Below are 14,732 nucleotides of genomic sequence, written 5' to 3' on the forward strand. Positions count from 1 at the left end.
TCTCAATCAAAAGGCAGGGAAATTTATAATTTCAGAACAATGGACAGCAATTTGAATTGAAATATTTTAGCTTTAAGGAAAACTTACAATGATGTCTGTATTTTTCTGATTTTGCGGCAAACCAGTAAAGGCTTGGTTATAGACCAGCCTCTGTTGACAGACTGATGGGAATCTCTGCTACAGAACCCTTCAACTCAGGGATTCAATAAAATCTATTCCAGTCTTTGCGCTTTTTCCTCAAAGTACTATCTCCTTAGTCTAATGGCCCTTGCAAAAGTTCCTGCCCAAAATAACAACAGTGAAGAGGCCTACATTGAGTAGGACTTTGCAAACAAGCCACAGCAGTTTGAATCCTGATGTGGAGCCCTGTCCAGTTCAGCCTTTGTTTCACAGATTCCATTACAGGGTAAGAGAATTATGTTGTAAGAAATCACAGTAATCTTGGTGTTCATAATGCATAGTCGTCTATATTTACTTCTCCCTTCCCTCAGCCCCAATCTAAATTCTCAGGAATTAGCACCATGACAATTACCAGTTGAAACTAGACCCAGTAACTCAAGGCATGAGATTGATAACCAAGTCAGTAAAGGAAGTGGAGATAGATAACATTGTATTTGAATTTATGACTGCCAACCAAATGATTTGAGTGAAAACTTTCCATTTGTATATTCATAAGCCGTGAAACAACAGACATAGATATTTTCAAGTATTGTTCTTTTCCATCATAAAAAACACAAAAAATGCCGATCAGTAATACTGACTGCTAAGGGCCCATAATCTGTGAAGGGAGTGAATCTCCTATGGGTTATAGTTTACAAAGACCAGCTCTGCCTGTCCCACCACCCATGTGATTCTGCTCCATGTATACAAAGAACGAGAGGACAGGTGAGAAGCATTAGCTGTGATTTTTCTTTTTCTTAGCTGTATTGACTGGTAAAATTTACTTATCTAAAAAAAATCTCATTTATAAATACTTAAACCATTTTATTTCTCCCCTATTAACTCTCAGCCCCATCCTTATTCTCACCCTCTACCATACACATTAGGAAAATAATTTGATCAATGAACAGCTCTTAGAAGAGAGAGATTAAATTATAAAACAAAAACAATTTCCCCTACATGGATTTCAGTGATGAAAAAATACTTTACACTTTTAATAACTTAGATCATTATCAGCCAATACTAACAAATCACCTTCAAACCCATGGCATTGCATGTAGACTACAAAATTATCACAAAAATAAAGATATGCTTTTAATTCCTAAGGGTTTAAAATCTAATAAAATTTCAATATAATCATGCATAACATAACCAGACCTTATCTGGCCAATGGAACACACAGGGTAAATCGTACATATGCACACACACAGAGTTCTTCAATTCCACTGTGGACTTTGATCCTAACATTACTACTTCATTTCATCTTGTTTTGTTTTGCATGAATGTAATGATAGAGAAAAGGTGACTACAAACAAGCGAAGCAAAAAAAAAAGGCCGGAAAATGGAACTAAAATGTATTGAACTTACATGCTGGGTAAAACATTATACTTAACTGTTTTATTTGTTCTCACATAGTTCTCACAATAGTCCTTTGAGGTAGGAAACTAATTTTGCATTATTTCTCCCATTCTACACAAGACGAAATTGAGACTTAGAGATATTAAGGAACATGCCCTTTGCAAGTCCACAGCTTTAAACTCATGGAAGTCCAACTGCAAACTCCCTGATCATCCTACTCTACTATGCTAAAGAGAGGACGCATTTCACAAGGCTCTTATGGTGCACTAGTTATATGCCAGATGCTTAACCACAGAGTCATGGAACAGGAACTTGGAACACAAATAACTTTTTTTTTAATTCATTCATTCCACACATATTTATTAGGTACTTACTCTGTGCCAGACAGAGGAGAAGTTCCTACCTGGATATGTTGACATGGAATAAAAGACAAACATTAGTCAACTACTGACAATGACTGAATCTTACCGAATCCTGTTGGTTAGTTTCCCAGAAGGGTTTCTGCACTAGGACTGGACACATCACATTACTGGGGACTTATGATTCTCAAGGATATATCTGTTTATCCTCAGAACGCTGGTTTCTGGGTTTATTCTGACTTCCTTGACTTTTTTCATCACAATTTACATATAACCTGCAAACTACCAATTTTTAAAAATTCAAATGATTTGGTTTTTCTTTAAAAAACTTATAGGCACACTCTTGTATCTTTTGTAAGAGTTATACAGTACCTAGTTCGCAGTAGGCAGTCACAGAGTTGTTTTATTTTTTTTTCCTAGAAAGGAACTTAAGAGAACATGAGCCCAACCCAGACATTTTACTGATAAGGACATTAAGGCACAGAGAGATGGCTTTATTTTCATATTCTCATGACTAGTTACCAGCAGAACTAAGACAAAAACTCAAGTCCCCTAACTTCCTGGCTAGCATTATTTACAATTCTGTGTCCCTGCTCATTTGTAATTGAGTCAATTCCTCAAATAGGGAAGTCTTTTCAATTTATAGCTCTAATTACTGGTATGAGAGTCACAAAATACTCTGCTTATTCTCATAGTCATTCTCTAATTAAACAAGTGATAAAAGATGTCACTGACGTAATGAACATCAAAAAAGGAAAAATAATGAAATAAACATTATGAGGTTATGAGTTGGCTTGAGATCAATTCACTGGTCTTCATTATAATTATTCATACAAACTTGGATTTTATCCAAATGAGCTCTAACTCTACATTCTAACTCAGCAGAGTGGTAGCTTCACAGGTTTTATGCATCAAAAAAAGAAAAAAGTAGCGGCTGGCCCCATGGCCAAGTGGTTGAGTTCACTGAACTCTGGTTCAGCGGCCCAGGGTTTCGCTGGTTCAGATCCTGGGTGCAGACATGGCACCGTTCATCAGGCCATGCTGAGGCAGCATCCAACATAGTACAACCAGAAGGATCTACAACTAGAATACACAACTATGTACTGGGGGGCTTTGGGAAGAAGAAGAAGAAAAAAAAAAAAGAAGATTGGCAACAGATGTTAGTTCAGGTGCCAATCTTCAAAAAAACATGAGCTGAGTAATAAATTTAAATTGCTATTGAATACAGTATTAGTTAAAAAAAAAAAGGAAGGCATCAAATTCAGTCAAGAATGGTTAAGTTCCTATATGCACAAGACATTATCATAGGCAGTACAGGAAATAAAATGTTTCCAAGACACAGTCGCAGATCTTAAAAATCATTACAGTCTTTTTATAAAAATAGATAAATTTCCTTTAAGAAAAGAATCATGTCATGTCATGTCATTCATTCATTCCTTCCTGGTCAAGTTACTTATTGAGCATCTATGACATGTGAGCACTGTGTTAAGGAGACTATCAGCAAAAACAAGCAAACAAAAGAAGCACAGGTGTAGCTGCATTAATTATGTGTTGTAGCATACAAATAACTCTAAAATTTAGTGACTTTAAACAACAAAAATGTATCATCCCAGTTATTGTGGGTTTGGAATCTAGGCATGACTCAGGAGGCTTGCCTCTGGCTCAGAATCTCTCATGAGTTCAAGTTAAGCTGCCAACAGGAGCTGCTGTCTCATCTGAAAGCTCAACTGTGGATGAGTGGAATGGGAAAGGAACTGTTTCCAAGCTCATTCACATGGTTATTGATATGCTCCAGTCCCTTGCCATGTGGGCCTCTCCACCTGGCTGCCTTATGACAGGGCAGCTGGCTTCCTTCAAGGAGAGCAATCTAAAACAGAACATCCCAAACAGATGCCATCATCTTTTTACAACCTAATCTCAGAAGTGACATCCCACCTTGGTATCACATCTGCATTATCCTATTCATTAGAAGCAAGTCAATAAGTCTAGCCCACATTCAAGGGGATAGAATAACAAAGTGGTGGGTTCTGGAGGGAGGAGTCATGGGGAGCCATCTTAAAGCCTGCCTATCACAACAGATCTTGCCTAGGGGAAACTTAGAGCCTTTTTATGTCGACTTTTTACTAGGTTGCCCCATGCCTTTAAAAAGTTACTAACCTATGGCAAGTTCTCAACAATTATTTGCAGAGTAATAGGTGATAAATCAAAAAAGTGGGTTTGGGCTAAACTGAGGAGGCCCTAGAATGCCTGGCTGAGTACTTTATACTTAACTTAATGGGCAAGGTGGAAGGACTCATGCTTGGAGCATTAAAAAGCATAACAGTTGGAGAGAATTATTCTTCACTCTAATATTACCCTTTCCCACTAATTCTTCTGTTTTCTTAAGAGTGCTGATAAGAAAGTTTCCTTACTTGTTTCTAATTTAGGGTGACCAACTGTCCCACTTTGCCTGAACTAAGGGGTTTTGTGGGACATGGGACTTTCAGTGTCAAAATGAGGAAGATCCTGGTCAACCTGGAACCACTGGTCATCCTACTCTGCTCCCATACTCATTTCTCCCTTCAGGAGGAAGAATGGTCAGTCTGATTGGTTCACATCTCCAAAGGATGCCACAAAAACAAACAGGCTCTCTTTCACTAACTTGGGCCACCTGTTCTTGGACATGGAGGGGCTCATCTCACACTTCCACCATCCACTCAGGAATCAGGCTTCTGCTTGCTCAGTTCCAATCTATTCACCTGTGCCTGGGGGTATAGGTTCAAAGAGGGTTGGGAGTAAGGAGGTTTGGCCAAGTTCTTTTATTTGATTTTGCCAACAATGAAACAGATGGTGTACACTGCTTCATTGTGTCTATTACTCAACTGGATAGAACTCACAGGGAAAGCAACAATTAGAATCTTCCATATATCTAACAATGATTGAAGCTAAATTTTCAATAGATTATTGAACAAGTGTTTATAAAATGCCTACTATGAGTCATGTGAAGTATTAGAGAAACAAAGATAAATAAGGCAGTCCTCACCCTCACGACACTCACAGTTGCATGGGAGGATAGACATAAACCAATATTTAAATATACCATATTAAATTATATCATTGTCACTTATTTATAATATAGTAGTTCCCCCTTATCCACAGGGGGATATCTTCCAAGACCCCCAGTGGATGCCTCAAACCACCTATACTAGCAAATTCTATATATACTATGTTTTTTCCTATACATACCTATGATAAAGTTTAATTTATAAATTAGGCACAGTAAGAGATAAATAACAATAACTAACAATAAAAAAGAACAATTATAACAATATACTCTAATAAAATTTATGTGACTGTAGTCTCTTTCTCTCTTTCTCAAAATATCTTCTTGTGCTGTGTACACCCTTCTTCTTGTGATGATGTGAGATGATACAATGCCTGCATGATGAGGTGAAGTTAGGTGAATGATGTGGGCATTGTGACACAGCATTAAGCTACTACTGACCTGATGATACGTCAGAAGGAGGATCATAGAGCCATTACGATGTCAATGATTGGATATCAGGAGCAGATGATATCAATGGTTGGAGATCCTCAAGAGTTGAAGGTTTTCTGCTGAAAACTTTTGGAAGAACATTGCAATCAGAAGTTGTTGTCTCTTTCTTTTTAACTCATCAAAATGTTGCTGTGGAGGTTGTTACCCCTTGTTGGTCATACAGGTGACTATAGTGCTGCATTCCATCTGAGGATAATATTCCATAATTTTGTCCTTAAATATCTGCGCAATTTGAAACACTTTCGCAAATTTTGGTGATATCCACAGTGCTGGTTCTGATTCAGTCTTCTCGTCATGCTCCTCTTCCTCCACAGATGACTCAGTAAGTTCTTCCAATTCTTCATTCGTTAACATTTCCCCATGGCCTTCAATATGCTCTTTCACTTCTTCATCAAGCATGTTGGCAATCCTTCTCCACCAACTTGTCTTGCTGCATGAATGATTTTCCTAACTTCTCCCTTAATCTCCAGGAAGCCTTTAAAATCATTCATGACTTCACTCCATAAGTTCTTCCAGCAAGCATTTACAGTTTCTGGTTTTAACTCATCCATTGCAGCTTTGATGAATGTTATTGCAACAGCAATAGTGAATGATTCCCAGCACTGCCTTATGTCCAGATTAGGGTCTGCATCAATTGCTGATGGAATGCGATCAAATACCAGGTGGGTGTATGTGGCCTTGACAAACTGAACGATGCCCTGGTCAAGGGGCTGAAGCAGTAAGGTTGTATTTGGAGGCAAAAATACAAACTCAATATTTTCATTTTCATAGCAAACAGATTCAGGATGGCTAGAAGCACTGTCTATTATTAACAGGACTTTAAATTCCAACACTTCCTTATTTTTTCACTTCTGAGATGAAGCATTGGTGGAACCATTACATAACCAAGATGACTGTTACTCACGCTTTCTATGTTGCCAGAACACAGGCGGATAATTTTGTTTTTGTTTTTGAGACCACATGGGTTCTTCTCACTGTACTCTATGCCTGGCTTTATCTTACGCTCTGCAGCGTTGCCACATAGTACTAGAGTTAATCTGTCCTTCCATGTTGTATGCCCTGGTACCTCCTTTGCACTTTTATGAATGTAGCTTCTATTGGGTATCTTCTTCTGGAAGAGCCCAGTTTCATTGTAATTGAAGACTTGCTTTGGGTGGTATCCTATCTCTTTAACCAACTTCTTCAATTCTACAGGAAATGTGGCAGCAGCTTCTTCATTGGCAGACACAGCCTCTCCAGTAATTTTTATAATTTTCAATCCAAACCTATTCCTGAATCTGTGTAACCATCTCTTATGTGCAGTAAATAGCTTGGTGTCACTCATTTCAGAGAACCCCTTACTGAAGTCTTTGTATAGGCTCAACGCTTTGTAGCACAACACTTTGCCATCAGTTGGAACATATTTTCTGTTCATGTCTTCCACTCACAAATTTAATGCCATGTCCACCTTAACTAAACACTTATCAAGCACTGTGGCTGTAATTTTTGCGGTTTGAGGTGCAACAGCAAAACTAGCATGAAGTTCTTTTTCCTGCTTCATAATTTCACAGATAGAAGATTCATTCTTACTTATAGATGTTAGCAACCTCAGCATATGAATTTTTTCTTTCCTTATTGTCGATAACTTTTAACTTTTCACTTAAAGGAAGCATTCTATGGCTTCTCTTTGGCATATCCAAATTGGCAGCATCAATACTCTTGCACTTTGGGGCCATTATTAAGTAAAATATGGATTACTTGAACATAAGCACTGCCATACTGTGACAGTTGATCTGATAACCGAGACATCTACTAAGCGACTAATGGGTAGGTAGCATATACGCCGTGGACACGTTGGACTAAGGGATGATTCATGTCCCAGGAGGGATGGTGGCATGGAGCATGAGATTTCATCATACTACTCAGAATGGTCTACAATTTAAAATTTATGAATTGTTTATTTCTGGACTTTTCCACTTAATATTTTCAGACCACGGTTGATGGCAAGTAACTGAAAACACAGATAATGGGGGTGGGGGGAGAATCGCGGGGACTACTGTACCCTGAAAGCAGAGGAGAGAATGGTGGACATTTTTTTAAAGGATGTTTTCTTTTCTTTTTTTTTTATTTTCTAAAGATCGGCACCTGAGCTAACAACTGTTGCCGACCTTCTTTTTTTTTTTCTTTTCTGCTTTTTCTCCCCAAATCCCCCCAGTACATAGCTGTATATCTCAGCTGTGGGTCCTTCCAGTTGTGGCATGTGGAACACCACCTCAGTGTGGCCTGATGAGCGGTGCCGTGTCTGCGCCCAAGATCCAAACCAGTGAAACCCCGGGCCACCGAAGCAGAGAGAGTGAACTTAACCACTTGGCCACAGGGCCAGCCCTGGACATTTTTCCTTAAAACTCTAATTATTGGTCTAGTTACAAATTCCCCCAGAAGAGTAATGAAAATTTTTTTAGAGGAAGCGATGCTTGAATTGAATCTTGAAAAATGAATATAAGTTTGGTAGGCAAATATGTTAGAAAGGGTATTCCAATCAAAGAGAACAGCATGTACAAAGACAGGTAACCATAGAAAGATGACGTAAATAACAGAAAATAATTTAGAATGTCTCCATCATTAGGAGAATGTGGACGCATGACAGAAAATGAAGGTTACAATTTATCTGGGGCTGGGTGTTGTGGAATAACAGATTATGGCAGAAGTCAGAGAAACCCAACTTACAGATTGGCATAGGGGCTGGATGTGGGAAGAACAGCTGTAAAGTCTGAAAATTGTTGAGGGGAGTGCGAAAACTGGAACTAAAGTCATTGTCGTGGTATGAAATTGGCAGAGCAAATTGGACAGACTTAGGTAGGGAACAGAATCTGCAGGACTTTCCCACCAGTAAAGAAGGAATGAGAACATAAGAATCAAAGGTGATATCAAGGCCTTGAGCTGAGGGATCAGGAAAAGAGACATGCTCTCAACAGAACTAGTCAAGTGAGAAGCAGCCAGTTTTTGAAAACTGGTTCAATCAAATAAATCCAGTTTAAGGAGCTGGTAGGATACCAAACTAGGGATGTGAAACAAGCAATTAGAAATGTGGACCCGAACCAAAAAAGAAAGAAGATGGCAAGGCAACATTCATGGTGTGTCTAGAGATGATGGATGACAGATCATGCCCAAAAGAGAGAGAAAAGAAATTAAGAGAAAAGAGGCAGAGAGAGAATATTTAGAAAAAAACAGTATTTTGGGAGGTGAAAGAACAGAGTCCTTTGAAAGAAGCAGTGAAGAGAAGCAGTTCAGAGGAGTAACTTAGAAGAAGGAGAAACTTTCAAGGAAGGAGGGACTTTCAAGGAAGAAGAGATGGTCAGTTGGGTTGGAGCTGTTGGAGACATCAGAGGTTTTATGGTGCCCATGAGAGTATGGGCATCCATGACATCCAGCCTCGGTGGAGAGGCAAATAAAGGTAACACAGGTGTGATGGAGGGGAAAACTTGGAGCTGCATCATGGATAAAACCTATCACAAGTACATTTTTTTAGCATCCCAAGATGAAGGAAACCCCTTCAGATTATTAGGCTATCTACATAAAATGTCATTTATGAACAACATCAACATTAAATATTAGGCCTAAATTTCCTATTCATTCATTCATCAATTAATTCACTCATCCATTCACCCACTCAAACAAGCACAATGCCCAGTAGCAGGAATTCAAAACAAGAATGATTTGTGGTCTCCATCTTCAAAATGCTTTCAGCCTGTCAATATGAGTCAGAAATACAAATAAAGAGCCCCAAAGTCTTCAGTTGCTATAGCACAGTCACCAGGGACAAAGGAAGTTCAAAGGAGAAAATGGAATTCCCTCTAGTTCCAGGCTTAGGGCTTGTTAATGGTGCCAACAAAGCCTGCAAAATGTTGACTCATCCCCAGTACAGTGAAAATCAGAGGCAGCTCCACCAAGACAAGTTATTAGTCCCCCGGTACATATGCCAAATAGCAATGGACAAATGTAAACAAATAGAGGATAGAGAACCTGAATAAAAGAAGCTGAGGGGGGCTGGCCCAGTGGTGCAGCAGTTAAATTTGCATGTTCTGCTCCAGCGGCCCAGAGCTGCTGGTTCAGATCCCGGTGCAGACATGGCACCACTTGGCACTTCACGCTGTGGGAGGCATCCCATATATAAAAAGTAGAGGAAGATGGGCATGGATGTTAGCTCACGGCCAGTCTTCCTCAGCAAAAAGAGGAGGATTGGCAGCAGTTAGCTCAGGGCCAATCTTCCTCAAAAAAAAAAAAAAAAGAAGAAGAAGAAGCAGCTGAGGTAACAAGTAACTCAAAAAACTGAGGGACCAAACAAGCAACGCTTTGTTCTATTCAACAAAAACATTCTCCTTACTTTAACTGCAATCAGTGACTACATGGGAAATTTATAGGAACACAGTTTAAGGGTTTTGCATTGCTGTAGATAAGACTCGCACGATCTTTCCATGTAGAAAAAGGTCACACCGTACAAAGAAGGTGTTGTCAAATAGATAAGGTCCAATGTAGCTCAAGCATAAAAACCATATGACTTATCCGTAAGGCCACAGTACTAGCTAAGGATAGATGCTGTGAATACTCCTTCTGCGAAGCAGAAACAAGGCAAGATTGCTAATAACATCCTGATTCACCAAGTGAAGCCAAGACTGTTCTCCTTTCAGCAAAATTGCTGAACTGTGTGGTCGAGGCTGGATGATTTCTACACAAAAGGACTCTTCATCACACACAGATCTGAAACAGCAGAAGAATCTATGAGGCTACAACAGATGTGCCATGTTGAAGAGTCCCCTCCTCGTGGGCAGGTGCCAGAGGAACAAGTGGAAGAACAGATCAGCCCAGCAGGGGCCACTTGTAGTGAAATAAATTGGCAACTCAACTTACAGGCCTTGGCTCAAATCTGCCAGATCTGGTGTTCACAAGACTGTAAAACAGAAAGGAGCAATATTCAATTATCTATTATCATATAGAAATGGCACCTTTCTCAGCACTCCTCAGGTTTCATGTCATCTTCAATTACTACTGCCACAGCTACTTAGCATTGACAAAAAGCCATAACATACAAGTACTATACTGTCCAACAGAACTTACAGGCACCTAACTCCTGCTATTACTGTGGTTTAGAGACAATGCGGGCGTCTGTGTACCTTCTCTTCCTGGGGTGAAGGGTGGGGCTGGGGGAAGGAAGATAAAGCCAGAAACCTGGGAGTCTTCCTCCTCAACAGAGAGTCTAGCCTCCCACACCATCAGCTGCAGAGGGTATAGAGAGGAGACTGGCCAGGAAAATTAGCCCATGTTCCCATGGCCATCAAATATGGAGCATGTGTACACATATGTACCTGAACCTCATTTTGTGGGCTTCAGGTAAAGAACTCTAAGTGACTATCTATGTCCAAGATGAGAAGAGCCATTTCAGGCCACCAGAAGAGGCTATAATCCCCATTATGCCTTGGAATTCACAATTTTTATGGTTAAAGGAGGTTTTTAGGGCTTATCTGCTTGAACTCCTTCATCAGAGGGGTTAAGAAACTGACACTCAGAGACATGACATATTTAACATGACACAGAAAATATTCAAATATCTAAAAGATGGTGTCTAGCTAGTTTTAGTTATTTTGGACAACAAAACCTTGACATTGATATTACCAAGCTTATGAAGTGGAGGATTTGTGGGAACCAACTGAGCCCATGCTCCTTAGGAAGAACTATATAAACTCCCTAACCATATTTAATACAATGGAAGAACAACAAGTTCTAAGTTGGTCTCAAGTGCCTTCTCACTGGAAAGAGGAGATGCATGGGGCCTGAACTGGGATGGCCATTACCTGCTGCCCAGCCTTCAATTCAGACTCCTGGTGATGAGTTGCCTTAGCATTTTAGCCTTCAGGATGGCATTCTAACCTGAGCATACTGCATCTGAGTTCTTTCTTTGAGGATTGAAGCTTTTCTGAAAGCTGATGTCTTTTGGTGCCATGGTTATGAGAAGGCACTTGAGATAGGCAGACTAGAAGTAGAAAGAACAGCTGCAGTGGTTAAGAGGAGTGGCTCCAGAGCCACATTGCCTGGGTTCAAATCCCAGCCCTGCCATGCTAACCAAGGGACTAAGGCAACTAACTCAGTGAACCTCTGATTCCTTTATTTTCTGTCAAAAGGGGATGATAATTACAATAGCAACCCCATGGACATGTTGTGAAGATTAAATGAAATAATACAAGAACAGTGCTTTGAACACAGTTTGAGGCCTCAAAATTTTAGCTATTACATCTTAAAATAAAAAACTGTTGCCTTTATGTGTACCTCATCATAAAATTTCCTGTGTCAACATCTCCCAGATAACAGTACCTTGGGCACTACTGCTTAATTATGACATGCTTAACATAATGGATGTTGCAGATAATTACTGGCAGAACTGGGAATAGACTCTACAGTATTTCCTTTAATCTAGGTGTCTTTAGGGCGTTGTCTTTCTATAATTCACTCTCAGTTTTGTAAGATGTCAATTCCATTTCTTGCCAAGGGGTAGAAATTTACATCCATGGTCACAATCCCAAATTTCTCTTTTCTCTCGCCCATAAATATAAATCAGACAGCACACACTGTAGTTTTCTGGTTTTCAATGACTAGATTGGAAGGGCCTAGATTCCACTCCTATTTTGGGGGTAACTGCCACTCAACTATGACACAAATCTGCTATTTTGATATTGTTATAAGTGGGCCCACAGCTTTTTTGGCAATAAATATGTTTTAAAACTTTTTAAAAGGTAAACACAGAGAGAGAGAAGAAAACCTCACCGCATTAACCCTATTACCTAACAGCCGTGATAAGCAAGTGGTTATGAAGGGAGCTCAGCATGTCTGTTCTTGCATCTAGGAAACAGTATATATGCTCTATTCTGCACTAAACTTTTGATTAAAGGGACTGTCAAATAAGCCAGGCTATCAGGACAGTGCCTGTCACCTGCCATAGGACACGTTCAGGTCAAAAACTGCTTTCAAAGAAGAATGTCCAGTTTCTATCCATTCATTCTAGTTCTCTTGTTTTATAAAATACCCTATTTTTAAAATATTTTATTTTTTATAGGAAATACGTATTCTCATAAATCTGACCTAAATTTGCATTTAATAGCTGGTTTACACAAGGACAAACTTCAGGCATTCCACAAACTTGAACACCAAGTAATAGGCCATCAAGTTTAGTTCACGTGTTTGATGGGTTCTAATTGAATGAGGATATTCATTTAGTTGCATTTTTCACAAAAGAAACAAATATAATTATTACAACATTTGACTTTTATGTAAAAATGTAAATTATTCAAAACCAGCTTTACTTTCTTCATTATAAGCCAAGAACTATGACTTGTTATTGCTTTTTTATTTCATTCCAATAGTTTCAACAAAGCATAAAATCATCTTTTATATTTTAACATGTCAAAATTTTATATCTTAAGAATACCAAAGAAACTTCGAAAAGAACGTATTTGAATATTAATCTATCATTCCATAAACAGTTATATGAATACATTCACTTATGCAAATTAAATGTATATAACTATTGCCTTAAATCACACAGAGGAAAATGTTAACATGTGCAGAGTAGTTTTGCCAGAACAGTTAAACTATGACAGATTAATCATATCAGAAGGATTCATCACTGGAGATATTAAAGGGTTTTTTTTCTCCTTTCTTTCTTCTGGGTCTAAGAATATCCATTTGTAAACTTTACTGGTTCTGTTCCCCATCCTTTAGTCGCGATTTTCTTGTTAATTCAGAACTTCTTGGCATCTGCCTCCACATCAGAAAAAGAATACTAAGAGCTGGACATGACCCCGGAGTGATTTCAGAAAGATGAAGTTGGTCTCAGTACTGACACACAGGCTGGATCAGCAAGTCAGGCATCTGCATCAATGGTCTATGCTCTGGCTTACACGTGGTAATGCCACAATTAATAAAATCTTCCTCTTTTTCTGTTCTCTCTCTCACTCACTTTTTCTGTCTTTCTCTCTTTTTCTTTGACTGTATCAGATCAGATAAGAAAATAAGAAACTTCCAATTCAATCAAGAACACTTGAAAGGAAACATTTTCAGGCTATATATGATGACAATCTTAACAGCCCCATTGCTTAGTGATCAGTCACTTTGATGTTAGCAAAGAAAAATACAGAAAAGAGTCTATGATTATGAACTGAAACATTAAAATAAGTCTGAGTTTCCCCTTTTTCCATTTTCCCTCCCCTTTAATAACTCCATCATTTTTGTGTTCAAATATACAGAATAAAATCTACCGTTGTAACCACTGTTTAACGCACAGTTCTGAGGCACTAGGGAGTTTCACACTGTTGTGCAACCATCACCACCATCCATCTCCAGGACTTTTTCATCTTGCAAAACTGAAACTTTGTACTCATTAAACAATACCTTTTTATTTTCATTTTCTTAATGGCCAACACACGTCAGTCAGCCAACCTTTTTAGCATTTGCTATCTACTTATCTGGTAACGAGGGAAGTTAAAGATGATGTGTCTGCCCCCAGGGAGCTGACAGGTTAAGACAGAGGATGGACAAAGATGCCGCCTCACAAGGCCACTCACTGAGCACATACCTGACACTTAGGCAGGTGTTGTATTTAAGTGAATTTCAAAGTAGAATGACTGATAGTTTAGTTTCAAAGTTCTCAGTAGTAATACACGATACATAGCTCTAATCCAGGGGAATATACCATCTTCAAAAATGATAAATTCCTTCAAAGAGAAAAATGGTGCTGCTATGTTGACTGCACTTTTCAGAATGTTATTTCTGAGTGTACATCAGTCTTTCTTTTACAAATCCTCTGGGATAATTTCAAGCCACCTGAGATGGGCATTGCCAATTCCTGAAAAGCCCAAAGCATCCTAACATGTTCCCTGAATGACTGTTTGCTGAACGGAGGCAGGGCTGGAACTCATCCCTATGTCCTTGGGCCTGCGTGGGGGCCACAAGCCTCTCTGCTCTATGTCACATCGGTACACGACAAATGGCACTTCAAAACTTCCAAGTACAGCCTAAGAAGAGGTTAAAACACAATTTGCCCTTATTAGCAAACATTGCATTTCTCTGAAAATTGGTTGCATCATTCACAAACCAATACCTCTTATTCACCTTTCCGTCTCAGGAGGTCAGCATTGCAAATCTCCAGTCCGATTTTTCTTTTTTAAATGGGAACCAGGTGGTGTTGTTGTTTTCTTAATTGTCCTTCTTGTTCTACGGCACCAAACAGAAAGAGACATGCTCATATATTCCAAATTGACTATTCGTATTCTCGTTGCTAGTGATCATTAATT

Source organism: Equus quagga, chromosome 15, assembly GCF_021613505.1.
Source record: "Equus quagga isolate Etosha38 chromosome 15, UCLA_HA_Equagga_1.0, whole genome shotgun sequence".
In the NCBI taxonomy this organism is placed as follows: Eukaryota; Metazoa; Chordata; class Mammalia; order Perissodactyla; family Equidae; genus Equus; species Equus quagga.